We start from the raw sequence: 21,224 nt of genomic DNA, 5'->3' as shown, positions 1-21,224 counted from the left end.
ACCTACTTCCCACCCAAAACAAAAGTCTTCTCTAATATCCTTAGATGAACTTCTAATCTTAAACACTTTCAATGAGATGCTTACCGTTTTTATACCTCTTCACTGCTAGAATATTAGAGATCCTGTTCTGTGATTCCCTCTCCTCTTGCTCTTTCCCCTTCCTCCCTCCCTCCCTTCCTTCCTTCTTTTCTCCCTCCCTCCTTCCCTTCCATTCATCCTTTTTCTTCCAACCATCCTTTTATTCTTCCATCCTTCCTTCCTGCCCTCCTACCTCAAGAGCAGAGTTGAGTAATTAACTTTCCTTAATCCATAGTATATCATCATCACCAACATATAGGATGCTTTTCTCTTGTTTTATTTGCCCTATTCCTTTTTCTCAGAGGACTGCATGGTAGTGTGTTTGATGAATGTTTTTACATAATGTACATATCCTTATTTACTTTTACCCCTGTATACTATGTTTCCAAGCTCTCCCCTCATTTCTGTGTATGCACCTGGATTGTTGGGTGTAACTGTTGGACAAGGGTCCATGGCTGGAATTCATGTTACTTATCTGCTCTCCTAGAGGTGGATGCTGAGGTTGTCTCCAGCACCCTACTCTCATGGACAATGCTACCCCTGAACGTCCTTGTCCATATCTGCTTCTAGTTCTTCAGCAGATATGTGTGCTGCATGATATTTCTATTTCCGGGGTGTTCCATAGTGTATTGAGCCAATCGTCTGTCAATAGACCTTTCAGTTATTTCCAATCTTTCACCATCCTTCACCAACTATGAATAACTTTGTACATTTGTCAGTTTGCACACATATAAGCATGGTATTTTCAGTCACCTCATATGCATGTGAAAGCTGGATAATGGATAAGGAAGACTGAAGAAGAATTGGTGCCTTTGAATTATGGTGTTGGCGAAGAATATTGAATACACGGAGTGCCAGAAGAATGAACAAATCTGTCTTGGGAGTACAGCCAGAATGCTCCTTAGAATTGAGGATGGCAAGCCTTTGTCTCACATACTTTGGACATGTTACCAAGAGGGACCCGTCCCTGGAGAAGGACATCATGCTTGGTAAGGTAAAGAATCAGTGAAAAAGAAGAAACCCCCAACGAGGTGGACTGACACAGCATCTGCCACAATGGGCTAAAGCATAGGAGCGGTTGTGAGGATGGCACAGGACTGGGCAGTGTTCCGTGGTGTTGTACCTAAGGTTGCTGTGAATCAGAACTGACTCAGTGGCACCTAAGAACAAGCATATCTCTGGACTAAATTCCTAGAAATGGAATTGCTGAGGCAAAGGGTCTGTGCATTTGTTGTTTCTATAGATGCTGCCAAAATGTATGAGGGTGTCTCTTCCCCACCCCTCATCAAAACTATTTCCTAACACTAACGTTCATGAGACTCAGACAGGCTGGGTGACTAGGCTGCAATAACATAGCCAGTTAGTGTGGCCGTGTGTCCCAAGTTTTATAGAGTCTGGGAGCTTGCCTGTAAGTCTGGGGGCCTCAGCCGCTCATCAGATGGTCTGATGAGCAAGCATTTACCCTGCCCACCCGTCTGTGAGGGTGAGAGCAGGAGCTCTGCTTCTGGGGCCAAGGAGCCCACCACAGGAAGGTTCTTGGGGTCCCGAAGGAGGCTGTATGTAGCCCCTCCCTGCCCCCACCCCCCTGCAGCATCTTCATAAATGGCCCTGTCAGAGTGAGACATCCTTGCGAGCCTCGAGTGGCGTTGCTTGGAGACAACTGGGCAACAGATCTGGGTTATTTAAAGGAGAGAAAGAGTGGGAGGGAAGGGTGACAGACTGTTTATTCAGGGATGGATGGTCTCCCTGCTGCAGGGTTTGGCAGTTTCCCTGGTCCCCATTCTTCTCAGTGTCCAGAGCCTGGGATTCTGCAGTGGGGTCGGAGGACTCTCTGCATGTTGGGGGCACTGTAAAAGTGCTGGCTAGGGGAGGGAGGAGGTGACGGCACAGGGATGCAGCCTCCCAGGGCATCTTTGATGGCAATAGTAACCACAAATATTACTATGGATTGAGCTTCCTTTCCAACAGCCGTTTGTTAAGGGCTTTAAATGGATTAGTTCAGTGAGTCTCAAAACCCTTTTGAGGTAGATATAACTATCCCCATTTTATAGACATGGAAACATGCTGAGAGAGTTTAAGCAACTTGCCTGAGGCCACACAGCTAATAAGTGGCGGAAATGTAATTAAAACTCAGCTCTGTCTGTTGCTGAAGCTGGAACGAACCATTGCACTTCGCTAGAGTTAGCAGGGCCCTAGGAAGCACCCGCTTTCACCCCAGCTGACCCAGGAAGGGCGTGTGTCTGCTCAGCTGAATGCTCCCATCTCTGTTCCACCAGCACCCTGATTCTACCTCCCCCTGCAGCAAACATTGCTCTGAAATGACCACTCACCTGTCTGCCTCTCCCATGGGAATGTGAGTGCCTGAGGGCAGGGCGGGGTCTTGCTCACCTCCGTGTCCTGAGCTGAGGGTTAGAAACTTCCAAATCGATGTTGCATGGAGCTGAGACACTTGAGCAGCTCCTCCTGAGACAGGGCTCAGCTGTCTGTGAGCCCTTAGTCTCTCCCCACAGCCCTTCAGAAACCAGAAGATGATGTCTGGCGTCCTGGTACCCTGCCCCTTGAGACTCTTCTGTGCCCGGATGGACAGTAGCGCAACCTTTTAATCTAACCCCAGGGGCTGGGGTTCTGCCTGGGACACAGACCCCAGGCATGGTCAGATCAGCTGGGAGTCCACTGAAGCTGGAGGAGTGGAGTGGTGAAGGCTACTGGGGTGTGGGGGCATGGGGTAGCTGTCCTGTGTGGTCTGAGCCACCCCACCGGAAAGAGGTAAACTCTCCAGTGCCCCAGCCTTCAGAGAGAGGACAGCTCGAGCTGGCTGGGCTGGGTTGCAGAGGGAGGGACAAACCAGGCCACTCTTGCAGAAGAAGTCAGGTCACCTATGGGTCCTGGCTTGGCTGTAGTCAGCACTGTCCCCTCACCCTCTGAGGGGGAGTGTGGAGGTGAGTGGGGAAAGATCCTGAGCCGTCTAGTTTCTGAAGTCCATCAGCTATCACCACTATCCATTTCCAAAAGTTTTTCATCACCCCAAATAGAAACTCAGTATCCATTAAGCAACAATTAGTATGGAAGATATGATCAATACAATGAAGAATCCTGCTGATAACTATGTTGCCAAGTATTGAGCACCTATTCTGTGCCAGGCTGGGGCGCTCAGGTCTCAGGACCCTGCAGGGCAGTGAGGGTGGAAGCGAAGGAGTCCAGAGCAGAGACCCCAAGGGTGGGGGAGGGGAGGGGACCAGGGAAGGCTGCCCAAAGGAGGTGGAACCTGAACTCATGAGCTCAGCCTTGAAGAGCCTCACTGCCCCAGCCTGTTCTGGGCTGGATGGAGTGTGAGCTTGCCTGGCAATAAGAGTAGACACAACAGCAGCTGCCATCAGGGAGCCTCACTGAGTGCCAGGGACCCGTTTAATTCTCCAGACACTCTCAGGAGGCAGGACCTGCTCTTCTGACCACTTTATGGATGAGGAAAATGAGACTCAGCAAAACAGGGTGAAATGTATCCTGTCTGTATTAGTTTCCTAGGGCTTCTGTAACAAAATATCACAAAGTGGGTGGCTCTAAAGAACAAGAGCTTCTTGTCTGGTAGTCTGAATTCATGGTGTCAGCAGGGCCCTGTGTTCTCCCAGGGCTCTAGGGCAAGGTCCCTTCCTGTCTCCTCCAGCTTCTGGTAGCCGCAGGCGTTTCCTTGGCTTGCAGCTGCGTGTAACTTTCTCTCCCCGTGGCTGTCTTCCCTCTGTCACTTTGTGTTTCTTCTCTTTTGTAGAACACGACTCACATTAGATCAGGACCTGCCCTATTCTAGTAAGACCTCATGTTAATGGATAACACTTCAAAGATTCTATTTCCAAAACAAGGTCCTGCTCACAGGCACCAGGGTTTAGGACTTCAACATTAATTTCTGGGGGACACAATTCAATTCATAACAAGGTCACACAGCGATAAAGTTGCTGAGGTAAGATTCAGGCCTAGGTCTGTCCTGCTCAAAGCCAGTGTCTTTAACCCCCAGACATCACACAGAAGGGGAGCTGAATAAATGTGGGGCTCTGGGTCCTGGGAGTCCCTGGGTGGTACGAATGGTTAACGCGCTTTGACTGCTAACCGAAAGGTTGGAGGTTCCAGTCCACTCAGCGATGCCCTGGAAGAAAAGCCTGGCAATGTACTTCAGAAAACCAGCCACTGAAAACACTGTGGAGCACAGTTCTACTCGGACATACTTGGGGAGTCAGAGTTGACTTGATGGCACCTGGCTTGGCTGAGTCCTGGAGGTAGAGCAGTGGGCCTGAAAGGCAGATAGGCAGTGAGAACGGCAATGTGGCGGGCAGAGCAGACAGCAGGGGATCATCTAGGTTGGGACACAAGTACCAGGAATAAGTTACCTGTGGCTCAGAGACCACCTGACTTGGGGGAAGACTGCTATCCCCAAGATACCCACCTGGTCTGTGTTCCTGTTTTTAGCGATAATAAGGCCACGAGGAGCAAGGCCAGGTCAGCTCTCTGCCCTGACGTTGTCCATTCCTCGGGGCTCAGTTGGACTCAGCCTGTGGTGACTGAGTGGAACTGGGAGCAGAGCAGAGCAGCAGAGGCCTGGTTCCCATCTTTTGTCAAGTCTCATCTTTGCTGGTTCGAAACCAGCTCCTCTGCCTTCCGGCCAATCATTTGTGCCTGTCAGGAAACAATTCTTGACTGGTGTGATTCCACGAGGGAATTTGGGGTTCCCACAGCTTATGTTTCTGCACAGGGACTCACTGAGTTGCTCTCTTCAAAGAGCACTAACACCTTGCTTGGGCAGAGGAGCCTACAGACAGCCACAGGCGATTCTTCTGGAAGTGTGAGTAATGGGGTTACTCATTATTCTTGGTGGTAGTAGCTCATCTGGTTTTGGACTCTGGTGAGTTGGTGTGTGGGTGCCGCACATACCCACATATCCACACACACTCACTTGCACATCCACACTCCCACCTGCCTGCCGAGACACCTGCACAAACATGCATACCCTTCTTCATACCCCTGCAAACAGGAGTTCACATACAAGCAACCCAACAACATATGTGTGCACACACGTTCACACACCAGCACCTATTTATGTAGGTACCCACAGGGTCCGGGCATTTTTTTTTTAAATAATTTTTATTGTGCTTTAAGTGAAAGTTTACAAATCAAGTCAGTCTCTCACACAAAAGCCCATATACACCTTGCTACACACTCCCAGTTACTCTCCCCCAATGAGACAGCCCGCTCTCTCCCTCCATTCTCTCTTTTTGTGTCCTTTTCGCCAGCTTCTAACCCCCTCCACCCTCTCATCTCCCCTCCAGGCAGGAGATGCCAACATAGTCTCAAGTGTCCACCTGATCCAAGAAGCTCACTCCTTGCCAACATCCCTCTCCAGCCCATTGGGTCCTGGTATTTTTTAGAAGATGAAGTGCTGTTTTGGGCGCTTGTGCATGTGGGATGAGGAATGGTGGTAGTGCCGGCAGGGAGCGTGGAGGTGAGTGGGGGGATGTCCAGAGCCTTCTAGTTTCTGAGGTCCAGTTCTGGGACCATGGATCCTTTCTCAGGGGTCTTTGGACTTCTGCTCTGAGCTCCAGCCTTCTCAGGGAGCCTTGCTGGCCCACTTTGCCAGCCCAGTGGGTTCTTTCTCTCTACCCGTCTGGCCAGGACAGGGGAAAGAGGGCAGAGTACCTTCTTCTGGGTGTGCCTAGGGCTACCCTGTGTCTGTTCCTTCTTCTTTCCTCCAGTGATCAGCTCCCTTCCCCCTCCTAGGCCCAGGGTCTGGGAGATCTGCTCCTGAAGGCTTCTTATTGTTGGGGGACCCCAGCCCCAGGCTGCTCGCTGCTGAGCAGGAACTTGGCAGTCCCTCTGCGGGCTGGGGAGTAGACCACGAGGCTGAGGACTGTGGTTTGGATGCAGTCTGTGGACCTTCCCTGAGATGCCTCCAAGCTTCTGGGGCCTATCACCCGAGCCCTGAGGCTGCATGTTGGTGCCAGGAGGGCCCTGATTTCTGGCTCTTCCGAGAAATCTCTGCCCTGGGCTTTGCCGCTTCATTCGACAAGAGCACCTAGTGTGCATATGGTGAAGACAAGTGAAAGAATGAAGATGCGCCAGGCACTGTACTGGGGACCACAGGACAGGTCAGACCTGGCTCTTGTCCTCCAGGAGCTTGGTCTAGATAGGCAGACATCCAAGCATGCAGCATCTGCTGGGGTATGAGAGGAGGGTGAGGGGACCAGATGCAGTGTGTGGGTGTGTGTATGTGTGTGCTTGTGTGCCCCTAACCTGGTCCCAGTCATTCGGGCGAGGGGGGGCATTATTCTGTAGTGCAGCTTCCTCAGGATGGCAAGGGCATCAGCTGGTGAATCTGAGGGGTGTGGGATATGGGGCGTGGTCAGAGGAGGAAGGAAGGGAACCACGCTTAAGGATAGAGCCCCTAAGGTGCCCCATGCACTACACCTGGGCATCACATGTGCTGGCTCATTGGCTCCTCAAACACCTGTTTGAAGGAGGATGGGCTGTTTTGGGAATGAGGAAGTTGGGATCAGAGAGGTTATGTCACTTGTCCCAGATCACACAGCCAGTAAACTCTGAGCCCATTTGACTCTAGCTCTGCTGAACTCTGAAGGTGAGGTCTGCTTCTCAAGGCCGCTCCTGGAGTTTCTCTGCTGCTCTCCTCAGGCACGTTGGATGGGGCATGGGGAAGCCTGGGGCTGAGGTAAAGTATGTTTTGGGCCTCAGTCTCCTCATCCATAAAACGGGAATAATAAAGTACTTGCCTCTATGCCTCATAAAATAATCCAGGCGAAGCCCTTAAAGTGGTTCTAGGGACATGGCCAGAGTACCACAAATGACAGCCAGTCCTCTTGTAGTCTTTATTAGGAGGGTCACAGGAGCAACGTCCTCCCAGCCCAGCGCCCTCTGGTTGACTTTGGAGAGAGGCAGGGCCAGCGCTGCCTTCATCTTGGAGCTTCCCGGTCCGGTTGAGTCCCGCTCCAGTCCTGACTTCCGGGACTTGGGAAGGGGCGAGGCAGGTAGTGGTAGGTGAGGAAGAAGGATTTCCCGAGTGTGGAGCTACAGAAGGAGGAAATGACTCACCAAACACAACAAAGCCCGTCTCCCTGAGAGGAAGCAGCGACGAGAGAGTGAACGCACGCGGGTGCCTGCGGGGCGTGTGAGCCGAGGGTGGCGGGGGCCGCAGGAGCATCGGGGTGGGTGCCAGCCCGGCGCGGCGTGGGAGGCTGGGACAGACTCTCGTGGGGGCCAGAGATTGTGGGTGTCACTGCCAGGAGCCGTGAGGGTGGGGGCAGAGGGACTCCCTCCCCTCCTGGAGGTCCTCTACTGCTCCCTTTTCGCCTCCAGGGTCTGAGGGGGCAAATTTCCCTGCGTGTCCGGGAGTAGCCCGAGTCCAGAATTAGGAGAAGCCCACGGTTGATCGGATACTTCGCTCCTTAGGGACTTGGCTTTTGACAGCTGGGGTGGCTCGGGCCCAGAGAGGGCGATCACCTGGCTCAGGTCGCACAGCACAGAGAATAAGACGGAGCCCAGAGCCCGGATTCTCGTCTCGGTCCCGCCGGAGCTCGGCCTGGCTTTGAGCAGAGAGGGCCAGGGTAGCCCAGGCCCGCCTACCTCCACGGAGCTGGAGTCTGGGAGGGGGTGTGGCGTCGAGAGCCTGTGCTGCGTTCTCCCGCGAGGAAGGCTGGATGGAGCGCTGGGGCACCTTCCAGAAGGAGCCGAGCTAATGACAAGGGAAGAGGAACTGGTTTCCCGGGCAGTCTGCCCCCGCCCCAGACTCTTCCTCCCTGCGAGGGCGGCGGGTTTGGGGGGCGGGTTTAGGCAGGAAGCGCGGCTGGGGAAGTTGGGGCCCGCCGCTCCATCCCTGCCGGGGAGCGGCGGCTCTGCGCTGCCAGTCCGTCCCGGCCTGGGGTGAGTGTGTCTTTAAATCCGAGCCCCCCGCCCCTCCGCAGCCGGGGCCGGGGTTCCGCGGGCCCCGCGGCTGCGGGCGCCGTGATTGGCGGCCGGCTGGGCCCGCCCCTCGGCGTGGGGGACGCGGGGGAGCGGCGCGGCGCGCTCTGGTCCAGGCGCGCGGCTCGCACAGCAGGCGAGCGCGGGCACCGGCTTTCGTGGTCTTGGCTCTCTTGGCCTCGCCTCGTACCGCCCGGCCCGCCCGCCCGCCTCCGGAGCCGCCTCTGCCCACGAATGGGCTGGGGAAGTTGGGAGGAAGGAGCCGGAGCCCGCGCCTGGCGAGCCCCCCCGCTGCCTAACTCGGCGCCCGCAATTCGGGCGCAGCGCGTCGGCCGCAGAAGCGCGGATGCCCCCGGGAGCCTCGGGCAGGCAGGTACCGACGCGTCCGGATCCTGGGCTGGCGAGGGGAGGGCCGGTCGGACTCCGCGCACCCCAGCCGGGCTGCTTGGACCGCCCACTCCCCCACCCCTTGAGCGCACATTTCTCCAGGTTCCCCGGAGGGGAGTGGTGCTGGCTACCACCATTCCTTCTCACCACCCTAAATCGGCACGGCGTTGGTGCCAGGGAGGGAAGTGGGAGCTCAGATGTGGAACAGCGAACCGTTATTGAGTCGTTTTGTATATGGGGCCTGGGGAACTCTGTTCTCCTGCGATTTCCCCCGGAGTGGGTAGACCTGGGCTGGTGAGACCCCCACTCTTCATTGCCAGGCCTGGTCTGGCAGCCCACAGCCCGGCTTCCTGAGAAGTTTCAGGATCCAGAGACAGGCTGCTGGGCTGCTCTCTAGAGGCCCACAGAGGGGTCCAGAGGTTTCAGTGGGCTTTGGCTTGGATCCAGGGCCCCATGTGGCCTTCCGCTTCAGTCGGCCTGAGTATCCCAGGAGAATGCCTTTTCAACTTCATAAGGGGCAGTGACCTGTCAGGAGGCAGAGTGTGGTGTGAGAGTGTGGTGTGAGAAAGGCCGTCTGCACCAAGCTCTTTAAGGTGCCAGGATGCTTGGAACAGGTTTGTCTCTTGGGGAGTCAGAAATGAAAAAGAGCTTTGGGGCCTCGAGAAGCTTCTAGGCTTATTGACTCTTCCAACCAGAGGTGCAGGCACCAACTCCTTGCAGAACAGTGGGATCCAGTTACTAAGCATTTCTTAACTGCCAGGGAGGGCTCTGCCTGGGGGGGCATGGGTGGTGAAGGACCGGAGGGGGTCTGTCCTCATTTGGCTTAGCTCTGTGGGAAAGCAAGACAAACACAGAAAGTTGGCTGATAGGAGGTTTGTTGCGAGTCCTGGACAATGGTAGTGGAAATGCCAAGAGGCTACACACATGATTAATTGCTAAAGGAGTGATACTGGTTGTAATTGGTCACGGGGAGCTAGCATCCAGCTCTCATGACACCATTCAGATGTGTTTAAAGTGCTCTAGCTCAGTACCCACCTCTCCTCAGTTTTTTTTTCTTTTAGTAATTAGGACCGCTCACCGCCTCCAAGGCCAGTGAGCAGTGGGAGAGCTGGGGAGTGCTTCTGGGTATGTGTGTCCCCCACCCCCAGGTTATATTTTTCTGCAGGTGGGTTAGGCTGAGTACGGGACTCTCCCAGTTGCCTTGAGGCTCCCGAGGTTTGACGTCTAGAGCCAGCCTTACAGGAGGTTCAGAGGCAAGTGGGAGGAAGTCTCACTTCCTTTCTGAAGCGCCTCCATTGCTGGGGGTTGGGGGTGAGGCTGGGAGGCTGAGAGGCACTGGGCCAGACGCTGTTTCCTGTGAGTGCAGACAGGCCTCAGGTAGAGGTTCTGCCATGTCTGGGGCTCTGTCCCCCCTTCCAGGACTGTGCCCCCCCCCAATGTCCCTGGCAGGTTTCTGCTTTTCTGGAACACTGCGGTGGCAGTGTGCTTGGGCTGTGGCCTTGGGCACTGCTCTGCTCTGGGTGTGGGAGTTGCCAGCTCGCTTGCAGCCCTTGCCTGGCACTGCGAGAACTTGGGTGAACACACCCACCTGCCTCCAAACAGGTGGCCCACGTTGACCTAGTTCACCCAGCCACAGGTGGGTGATGCTTGTGTGGACAGAGACGTGTGTGCGCGCTCAGGTTTAGACACACGGTCAGAAACATAGAGGAAGTGGATACAGAAAAGGCTGAAGACAGACACAGGGAGGCAGTAGTACAGGTGGGCAGGAGTCCAGAGACACAGACGTGCATGTGACCAGGTGGACAGATGCAGTCATGCACACAGGGACACAGACATGTGCAGGGGCAGACATATATAGGAAGTCCACATAGATCATATCTGGGACACAGACACATATACCTGCCAGAGTCACCTGACAGCAGAAGCCAAAGACAGACTGAGATAGCATCTGAGGCTCCATTGCTCAGTTATCACTATTGCTCTGTGTGGCGGCAGTGTCCAGAAGCTGTTCTGTTGGGTGCACCTGTGTTCAGGTTGTACCTGTCATGTGGCCTCGTGTCTGGAATCCCACTTTGAAGATGGGGGCTCAGTATCCTCCATTATACTTGGAGAGCCATTTGGCCTCCCACTTTCAGGTTCTAAAAAAACTCTTTGCCGTTGAGCCGATTTCCAACTCATGGTGTGCCCAAGTGCTTTAGGGTAGAACTGTGCTTCACAGGGTTTTTAATGGCTGTAATCTCATACTGCAAACCCTGGTGGCGTAGTGGTTAAGTGCTACGGCTGCTAACCAAGAGGTCGGCAGTTTGAATCTGCCAGGCGTTCCTTGGAAACCCTATGGGGCAGTTCTACTCTGTTGTATAGGGTCACTATGAGTCGGAATCGACTCAACGGTAGTAAATGGGTGGGTAATCTTATACTTGATGACAGCTGGTTTGTTTGTTTTTGAATCTTATAGAAGTAGGTCACCAGGCTCGTCTTCCATGGTGCCACTGGGTGGGTTCGAACCACCAATCTTTTGGTTAGTAGTTTAGTGCAAATTTGCACTACCCAGTTCCAGGGCTGGGCTATGCCTAAAGTACCATCAAGGGTTCCTTGAACCTTTGATTCTTATCTTCCCTGGGTGTCCAGAAGCTTCCTGAAGTGAGGTGGTGTGGGCGGGGTAGCGTGTTCCAACTGATTTTTGCCTCCATGGATAGGAGAACTTGGCGGTAGGTCCCTCCTTTTGAACCCAAGCTTGAGGGTCTTTGGCAAGGATGGGAGAAGCTCTAGGGGAGGGGAAGAGTAGAAATGCAGTTGGGTCTTTCATGAGTGGCATTACTCCCTGGTGTGGACTCCTCCCCTAAACCCTGGGTTTGGACAGGGAGGGAGTCTCCTACCTTCTGGCTACAGGAGTGTTCCCTCTGCCCACCCTGGGCGTTGGGAGCCAGCCCAGATTCTGGATATAGCTTGACCTCTACCTCACCATGTGACCTTGGCCAAGTTATTTATTTTCTTAGTTTCCTCATCTTTAAAACGAGGGGCAGGAACTCCTACCCTTGGGATGTGGTGAGGGTTAAATGTCGGACAATCTATGGAAAGCACGTTGCCCAGTGCCTGGTGTAGACTGAGCACGCAGCCCATGGGACATTGATTATGGGCCTTTCTTCTGTGGCCAGACTTTCTACAGCTTCTTCAGCAGCTAGGTGCATGGCTCTCAGCCTGGGACCTGGGCAGAGGCTCTTGTCTGCCTTGAAGGCTGGTCAGGCTTGCCAGAGGCAGAGCCTAGGGGAGGCTGGACAGTCCAGGCTGCCCCTCTTGTGAAAGCTGAAGGCTTTGTCCCCGCCTCTTGCCCACCAGCCCTTCTCCGCCCTGTGGAACCTTATATGCAGGGTCAGGAGATGGTAGACAGGGTGTATGGCGGCTTGGCCTGTGCCTGCCAGGCCTCTGGAGTGGGAGCCAGTGATTTGCTAAGAATAGCCCCAAATCATGGCTCTCGCCTCCCAGCGGGCAGCTGTGTGCCTCCCTGGTCTGGACCAAGGTAACTGCAGATGGGGCTTTTATGTTTCCTGTAACTAGCACTGGGCACAGGGATGGTCCTGGGCTGGCCTTTCAATGGGGCCACAGCTGGATGGGTCTGGGGGGATGTTCTGCTTCCCCTGGGCCTTTGCTTGGGAAATGGGGACAGAGGAGGCCTGGGAGCACTGGCCTTCAACGGCTCTTGAGTTCATCTTCCATGGAGGGTTGGGGTTTGAAGCTGGGAGCTCAGTGTCTTTTGTTATACTTGGAGGTCATTTGGCCTGACCAGTGCTCCCCTGAACATCCTCCTGCCCCCAGTGGACCTGTAATGAAAGGAACCAGCCCACTGGGCTCTGAATTCCGTTCCTTTCCTCACTAGCTGTGTGCCCCTGGGTAACTCACTTAACCTCTCTGCCTTGTTCCTTTGTGTAACAGAGTCAATGACAGTAAAAAAAAAAAACTGTTGCTGTCAAGTTTATTTCGACTTACACAGAACACAGTAGGATTGCCCTTTAGGGTTTCCAAGGCTGTAAGTCTTTACAGAAGCAGACTGCCACGTATTTCTCTCATGGAGCAGCTGGTGGGTTCCAGCTGTCAACCTTTTAGTTGGCAACTGAGCGCTTAACCACCACACCACCACTCCTTTATAAGAGTGTTACAAGAATGAGAGAAGATAGTACATTAAGGGCCATCTGGGTAGTGTGTGGCCCATAGTAAGTGCTGGATAAACACGAGCTGCTGCTGTTACATAATTAAGTTTTCTCTGCAGAAGAAGAGACCCGGGGGACCCAGATGCTTCCACAGTGCCACGTGGTGAGAAGGCACCAGGCAGCATCTCGTTCGGGGTTCCTGGCTTTTCCTGACCCCTGGGTTCGGCATGAGGTGCAGAGGACCCATAGGTGAATTAGACTCACCCCTGCCAGGAGGTGAGAGAGGCCATACACTCTACCAGGAACCACTGGTGCCTTGTAGGTGGAAGCTGGAGGGAGGGAATGGCTGACCTGGGGGCAGGGGTAGGTGGCAGGGGTGACACTGCATGAAGTGTTTGTAAGGTGGGGGAAGATTTCTCAAGCAGGAAGAGCAGCCTGTGCTGAGGGGTGAAGATGTGACAGCTTGGTGTGTTTAGGGAACAGAGCAGGTCTGTGGGCCTGGGGAGGGGCCCTGATCAGCACACCCAGCTGGTCAGGAAGGACCTTCCATCCCTTCCACTCTGGTAGGACGCAGAAGCTGGAGGCCCACTGGAATTCTGGACCTCTCACTTTCCCTTTTCAGAATCATATTCCCCCCCACCCCACCCCAATTCTCCAGAGAACCCTCCTGCCCTCTTGTTAGTGCCCTCCAGCCCCTGGGGCCCTTCTTTTTGGAGTTTGGGGCTCCAGACTGTGCTCCAGCGTCAACATACCTGTTTTTGCTTTTATCTAAGATAGGCATGAGTTAATAGATCCTCTCCTTTGGAATGCCTTTGAACAAAAACTTTTATAGCCATTCCCAAGAGGTGAATGTCCAGTGGTGGAATTCCTGGACCTTGGGAGGTATTTGATGTGTTTCCTGTAATCGGCACAGGGACTGGCTTTGGCTCGAAGGGATGCTCCTGTGCTTGGGCTAGAGCTAGGGTACTCGGAGACAGCATAGGGCATCTGGGGTCACCTGTACCCCAAGGCAGGCAGTAGGGAGTGTCTCATTCCCCAACAGGGTCAAGGGCTTTGGGCACTGGTTTTGTCACTGCTGACCCTGTGGGATCCCTGGGAACTACGGCTTTTGGAAATTCCAGGAGGAGGGAGGGTGTGGTGCTGGGAGAGCTGTGGGTCCACAGCTGCCTTCTGGTCCTTGCCCACAGAAGCGGCCTGTCTGCCAAGAGGCTGGTTTAGGGGCCGTGCTTGGGGAGGGGTGGGTGCCCTCAGACGACCCTGGCCCCTGCCAGCCACTGGTCCTGCTGAGCCCTGGGCCCTGACTGTGCAGGCAGTGCTGGCCTCTGTCTGGCCCCCCTGGAGTGGAAGACAGGGACACATGGCGTTTTTGAAGGTTCTGTTTAGACAACACAGAAGGAAGCCCTCCTCCCCTTTTCTTTCCCTTTTCCTGGAACCAGAGTACCCTGTGAAGGTATTAACCCTACTCCTCCTGGCCTCAGGAAACTCTGGTGGCGTAGTGGTTAAGTGCTATGGCTGCTAACCAATGGGTTGGCAGTTCGAATCCTCCAGGTGCTCCTTGGAAACTCTATGGGGCAGTTCTACTCTGTTCTGTAGGGTTGCCATGAGTCAGAATCGACTCAGCGTCACTGGGTTTGGTTTGGGTTTTTGATTTACTGGCCTCAAAGTGGCCAGTGGGTATGGCTCCTTTGACTGCTACTCTCCTAAGGCCGCTGGAGTTGGTGCTGATGCCTTTACTCCCCAGGGCCAGCGCCCATCTGAGCCCCGGACCCTGCCTGGCAGGGCCTAGAAGCCCTCTTCTCCAGCCTCTGTCTGATGGGGGACCGCTCCCTCCTCTTGTCCTTGCCAGTGGTGGTTTAGCTTTAGCTCCAGCGCCTTCTTGACGGGGGCTCCCTCCCAAGGCAGCCCTCTTTGCGATGGAGCTGGTAGACTTTTGGAGCCTCCTGCAGGTGTAGCTCCGCTGGGCCAACTCCAGGACTGTTGGGGAAGCTCTGGTTTCCAAGTGTTCCAGAGAAGGGCCCTCCTGGAGATCAGGCCCCAGAACTGCAGAGCCCTGGGGTGGGGGCGGGGGGTGGGGTGTGCACAGAGCCTCAGATGGACAAGCCCTGGGCTGGCAGTTGACTACCTCCTCTGAACCCACTTTTCTCATCTGTGAAAAGGATGCAGTAATTATGTTCCTGCCTACCTTACTTAAAAAAAAATTGACCACAACTACCACAGCCTCCACCAGACTGAGTCCAGCACAACTAGATGGTGCCCGGCTACCACCACCGACTGCTCTTACAGGCATCACAATAGAGGATCCCAGATAGAGCTGGAGAAAAATGTAGAACAAAATTCTGTATCACAAAAAATGACCAGACTTACTGCTCTGACAGACTGGAGAAACCCCAACAGTATGGCCTCTGTACACCCTTTTAACTCAGTACTGAAGTCCCTCCTGAAGTTTACCCTTCAGCTGAAGATTAGACAGGCCCATAAAACAAAATGAGACTAAAGGAGCACACCAGCCCAGGAGCAGACGAAAAGGCAGGAGGGAACAAGAAAGCTGGTCATGGGGATCCCAAGGTCGAGAAGGTAGAGCGTTGACACGTCATGGGGTTGGCAATCAATGTCACAAAACAATGTGTGTGTTTCATTTGATGAGAAACTAACTTGTCCTGTAAACCTTCATCTAAATTACAATAAAAAAAATGTATATCTACTCTGCAAAAAAAAAAAAAGGAGGGGAAGTTCATAACATGAATTAGCCATTTTAAAGTGTACAGTTCAGCGGCATTTAGTACACTCGCCATGTTGTGCAACCAGCCGCCTCTGTCAAGTTCCAAGACATTTTCATCACCCCAAAGGAAACCCCATGCCCATTAAGCAGTCACTCCTCATTCCCTCTGCTACTTTTTAAAAAGCAGCTTCAAGGGGGGTGTAATGTACAGCCCGTGAAATCCACCCATTGTAAGTGTACTGTTTGCTGAGTGTTGGTAAACGTATATGGTCACACCACCACCCCACAGTCACGTGTTAGGACACGTCCATCACCCCAAAAAGTTCCCTTGTGCTACCCCTGGTCCCAGGCCCACTTCCCTCCGCTCCATCAGTATGGTTTTGTTTTTTTCTAGACTTTCATGTAAGTGAAATTACATACCATGTAGTTTTTTGTGTCTCGCTTCTTTTATTCCGTGTGCTGTTTTTTAGACTCATCCATGTTGTGTGTGTAGTTTATGCCTCTTCTATTGCTAAGTAGTATGATGTACTGAGCTTGCTTCTCCATTTACCAGTTCATGGGGGCCCTTATTACTTTTAAAGATATTTAAATAAAAATCAAATAATTATCTCTACAAAAGATACAGGCAGTAGCTTCATAGAGAGAGTAAAATATAAAAGCTCCCCTTTCCCCGTCTGGACCACCTCTTCTCCCCAGGGTAACGGCAGTTTGCTGGGTGTCCTTTTATCATCTTTGCTGGGCCTGTGTGTGAATTTGTATGTTTTTCATTTTTGGATATATAGTGGACTCGTGCTTGGTCCATGGCTCTGAGGCCTGCTTTTTTCCCCTTAGCTGTCTGTCTTGGAGCGAGGATGTTGGTGGTTCAGTGGTAGCAGTCTCGCCTTCCACAGGTTTGATTCCCTGCCAGCGCACCTCACGTGCAGCCGCTGGAGGCTCGTGTGCTGCTGTGCTGCTGAACAGGCTTCAGCGGAGCTTCTAGACGAAGATTGGTTAGGAAGAAAGGCCTGGCTATCTGCTTCTAAAAATCAGCCGGCGAAAGCTCTGTGGATCATAGTGGCACACTGTCCCCGCAGGACTGGGCACCAGCCATTTCATTTCGTTGTGCGTGGGGTCATCGTGAGTTGGGTCTGACACAAGAGCAGCGAAGAACAATAAACTGTCTTAGAGTGACACCTGCTCCCCCCAGCGCTGCCATCTGAGCCCCTAGCATGTCCCTGGGACTGGGTCTTTGGAGCTGACGCCCAGAGAGTTGGGAGCCTGGGGTGCACGAGCAGCCTGGCTTCCTTCTGGATGGGGCATCTTGTCCACCTCCCGCTGGCCTTGAGCTGCGGCTTGGCGAGGCTTGGGGGAGACAGAGTGAAGGCTTCCTGGAGTGGTAAATTTAGAGCAGGTTTCTGGAAGAGGGTGGTATTGGAACAAAAGGCATTGGTCTGTCCAAAATCGGCCTTTTGGCGACTGGTCCTGGGGGCAGACAAGTTGGTGGCTGGGGGTCTGGGTGTGTGGGTGGACGTGCACTTGAGCTGGCTACAGCGCTGCCCCCGCATCCCAGCCGGCCAGTGGGGCTTCCTCTTCCTGCCTCTGTGAAGTGTCCTTGGCGTAATAGGCCCGGGGAAGGCTGTGTTGGGTCCACAGAAGAAGGGCTCTCCAGACCCATCTTGTTGCCCTGGTTGGCTCTTTTTTGGGCAGTGTGCTTTGGGTTTCACCGGTAAGAATCCTTTCTTTGCCTGGCGTGTATGGGTGGAGGGTGGGGTGTCTGCGGCCTTCTGAGGCAGAGAGGCTGCCTTGGTTAGATTTTCACGCTCCTGACTCTACCCTGACCTAGCCAGTCAGATCACAGAGGCACCGAACCTATATTGTCACCTTTCTTTTCTTGACAGTACCATCCAAGAATAAGCGAATCACTGGGGGCTTCCACTGTTGTGAGTTTTTCCTAATTTAGTAATTCAAAGTAGTGCCTCCACATTGTTGTACTGAGTGGGTTCCAGGGGAGAGGAATGCTGTCTTGGGAGGTGGCAGGGCAGCCACCTGCGCACCTAGCGATGGGGTTGCTTTGTGACTTAGGGGTTCATCGTGGCCTCATTCTCCTTCGCCCTTGGGGCGCTGTAGGGGGAGGGTGAGGAGAGGAGGCGAAAGTGGGCTTCTTGATTCCCAGCATAGTACTGCTCAAACCTGGGTAGTATAGGAATCTCTCCTCCCTTTTAACAGCTTTGTTGTTGTTGTTGTTAGGTGCCCTCAAATCAGTTCCGACTCATAGCAACCCCTGTACAACAGAACGGAACACTTCCTGGCCCTGCACCATCCTACAGCCGCTGCTATGTTTAAGCTCGTTGTTGCAGCCACTTTATCAGTCCTTCTCTTTGAGGGTCTTCTTGTTTTTCGCTGACCCTCTACCACGCATGAGCTCCTTCTCCAGGGACTGGGCCCTCCTGTCCCTGGAGGAACAGCTTTATTGAGATATAATTCATATGGCACACAAGTCACCGATTTAGAGTGTGCAATTCATTGGCTTTTAGTGTCTTCAGTTGTGCATCCATCGGCACAATCAGTTTTAGAACATTTTACCAACTGCCGTCGAGTTGGTTCCGACTCATAGCGACCATATAGGACAGGGTAGAACTGCCGCATAGAGTTTCCAAGGAGCGCCTGGTGGATTCAAACTGCCAACCTCATGGTTAGCAGTCGTAGCACTTAACCACTGTGCCACCAGGGCTTCCAGAACATTTTAATCACCCCCAAAAATACCCTGTACCCCTTAGTAGCCACTCCCCATGTCCCTGGCTAGCCTAGTCATCCACTTTCTGTCTCTGTAGATTTGCCTATTCTGAACATTTCCTATAAACGGCATCATACAAACCTATTCTGGACGTTTCATATAAACGGCATCATACAAGCCTATTCTGGACATTTCATATAAACAGCATCATACAATAGGTGTCTTTTGTGGACTCCCTTTTAAAGGGAGAGAAAACAAAAATCTCACAGGTTTCTCTTGTTGATTTATTATTTTTATAAGAATATACCTGAAGTGTGTACAAATGTAAAACTAGGCATAAAGGCCTTATACTTACAGGTTTTGCATAGCTGTAACACAAAAGTTAAATACTAATAAAGCCAGAAAGCCAACCTATTTCCAATTAACCATGTGAGTGTAATTGGATTGATATGAACATTTTGCTGCAGTTAACTTGCCAGTGTTGGGGCGAGAGGAGGGAGCAAGCCCTGGGCCCTCTTTTGTGTTTGCCTTGGCCTTGTTCACTCCACCATGCTGTGCGGTGGGGCGTCCACACTGCCAAGGCTGGTGGACTCGGGTAGAGTCATCTGACCTCAGATTTGCCCAAACTGCCCATGTGGGCCAGTTCTACTCTGTCCTATAGGCTCGCTATGAGTTGGAATTTGACTTGACAGTAATGGGTTTTTTGGTCAATGAGGAATCCCCAAATGCCTGGTTTAATAGAGTATTGCCTGGTAAGTGGCAAGCTGTCTTGTTCACTCAAAGATAAGGGTGGAACGGTGGTGTTGTTGAAATCTGCATGTAGCGGGTATTAAACCCATTTATTGTGGGAGCCAGGAAGTTGGCGCAGATAGAGATGGGCTTTGCTTAGTTCGCACACATGTTGTCAGTGTGAACATGGTCCCGACTGGACTGCTAAGAGGCTTGGCTTTTGAATTCGGCACACCCTGGCTGCCGTGGGCTGGGGTAGGGGGGCGTGGGGGGCTCAGCCTTTTCCTCCTTTTTTTCTATTTGAATCACAGCCTCTCTTTGTTTGTGCTGTGTGCAGTGATGTCACTTGGCCTTCATGGAGAAGGAACTGGATAGGAAACACAGGAGCGAACTTGAGCCCAGAATTGCAGGGCAGTGCTTGTTTAGGAGGTGGTCATTTCGCCTCGTATGCTCTCGGTGCCTTTAAAAAATTTTTTTTTATTGTACTTTAGGTGGATGTTTATAGAGCAGATTAGTTTCCCATTTGATAGTTTGTCCATAAAGTGTTCCCTGATGTTGACTGCATTCCCCTCAATGTGTCAGCACTCTCCCCATTTCCGCCCTGGGTTCCCTGTTTCCTTTCGTCCGGATTTTCTACCCCTTCCTGCCTTCTCATCCTTGCTTTTGGGTAAATGTCCTTTTGGTCTCGTATTATTGACTGCTCTAAGGAACACATCCCTTGCGGGTGTTACTGTTTATTTTATGGGCCTTTCTATTGTTTGGCTGAAATGTGGTGTCCGGGAATGGCTTCATTTCTGGCTTAGAAAGGTGTCTTAGGCCATACTATCAGGGGCTCCTCCATTATCTGTCAGAACAGTAAAAAAAAAAAAAACCAATAAAAAACCTGTTGCGGTCAAGTTGATTCTGACTCATAGTGACTAGTTAGTCTGGTCTTTTTTATAAATTTGAATTTTTGTTTTATAGTTTTGCTCTGTTTGAAACCCTCTGTTATGATCTCAGTCAGAGCAGTTGGTAGTGGTAGCCGGGCACCATCTACTTCTGGTCTCGGGGCCATGTAGGCTGTGGTTCATGTGGTCCGTTAGTCCTTTGGACTAACTGCTCCCCTGAGTCTTTGGTTTTCTTCACTCTTCTTTGCTGCGGACGGAAACAGGCCAATAGTTGTATCTTAAATGGCCGTTCGCAAGCTTTTAATACCTATTCATCAAAGTAGGACGTGGAACATTGTCTTTATGAACTATGTTGTGCCAATTGACGTAGATGTCCCCCGAGTCTATGGTCCTTCACCTTCAAGCCTAGGAACTTCATCCCATGAGGTGTTTGGTTATGTCTAAGTTTCCATGACTGTGGCCCTTGTGTGGTCTGTTGTCTATATTAATATACATGTAGCACCTACATTTTATATGTAGAAATATCCACAACCAAACGTGTATTTGCAGATGAGTGTGTTCCCTTAAACACCCTCCCACACTTGTTTAGCATACCTATCTACCTATGTATCCATTCATAGATTATTATATGTTAATACTATTGTTGCAGGATTGTCTACATTATAGTAATTACTGTAGTTGCCCTTTATTCTTGCTTTCCTCTCAGTGTCTTCTTTTGCCTTAGTCATGTTGTGCTGACTTCACCCATATTGTGTATTGCCTTTCCCTTCACCAATATTAACACATGTGTTCTGTCTAATTAGTAGTTTTCCCTCTCTCCCCTTCCCATCCCTGGTAACCATCAAAGAATGTTTTTTTTTTTTTTTCCTGTGTGTCCTAGTCATCTAGTGCTGCCATAACAGAAGTACCACAAGTAGATGGCTTTAACAAAGAGAGATTTATTTTCTCACAGTCTCGTAGGTTACAAGTCCAAATTCATGGTGTCAGCTCCAGGCGAAGGCTTTCTCTCTCTGTCGGCTCTGGAGGAAGGCCTCCCCTGGTTGAGGAGCTTCTCAGGCGCAGGTACCCCAGGTCCAAAGGACGCACTCTGTTCCTGGTGCTGCTTTCTTGGTGGTATGAGGTCCCCAACTCTCTGTTTGCTTCTCTTTCCTTTTATCTCTTAAGTGATAAAAGGTGGTACAGGCCACACCCCAGGGAAACTCCCTATATATTGGATCGGAGAGGTGACCTGAGTAATGGTACTGTTACAATCCCACCTTAATCCTTTTAACATAAAATTACAATCACAAAATGGAGGACAATCACACAATACTGGGAATCATGGCCTAACCAAGTTGATACACATATTTCTTGGAGGACATAATTCAATGTATGACACTGCGTGTAAACCTTTTCTTGTTATTTCATAATAGTGGTCTCATGCAATATTTGTCCTTTTGCGATTGACTTATTAATGTCCTCCAAATTCATCTATGTTGTGAGATATTTTGTGGATTTGTCATTATTCTTTATTGTTGTGTAGTATTCTGTTGTGTGTATGCACCACAGTTTGTTTATCCATTCATCCGTTGATGAGCATTTAGGTTGTTTTTATCTTTTTGCTGTTGTGAATC

The 21,224-nt window shown here is 51.9% G+C and overlaps 1 protein-coding gene across 7 annotated transcripts in view; it reads left to right on the top strand.

Moving 5' to 3' along the window:
* PALD1 (phosphatase domain containing paladin 1) overlaps positions 1-21,224 on the top strand; it is a 118,969-nt gene that overhangs the window by 20,872 nt on the left and 76,873 nt on the right. The window contains exon 1 of one of the 7 annotated variants that reach the window (XM_049855796.1): positions 7,920-7,992. The exons of 1 other annotated variant lie outside the window; for it this stretch is intronic. The gene's annotated coding sequence lies outside the window, so the exon portion shown is untranslated. Of the gene's footprint in view, positions 1-7,919; positions 7,993-8,115; positions 8,405-16,244; positions 16,988-21,224 lie in introns of those variants that run through there. 5 more of the 7 variants (XM_049855797.1, XM_049855794.1, XM_049855795.1 and 2 more) reach the window with 5 other exon arrangements.

This window comes from Elephas maximus, chromosome 16 (genome assembly GCF_024166365.1).
Source record: "Elephas maximus indicus isolate mEleMax1 chromosome 16, mEleMax1 primary haplotype, whole genome shotgun sequence".
In the NCBI taxonomy this organism is placed as follows: domain Eukaryota; kingdom Metazoa; phylum Chordata; class Mammalia; order Proboscidea; family Elephantidae; genus Elephas; species Elephas maximus.
The sequence above is the reverse complement of the archived record's forward strand: the minus strand, read 5'-3'. Positions and strand labels throughout refer to the sequence as shown.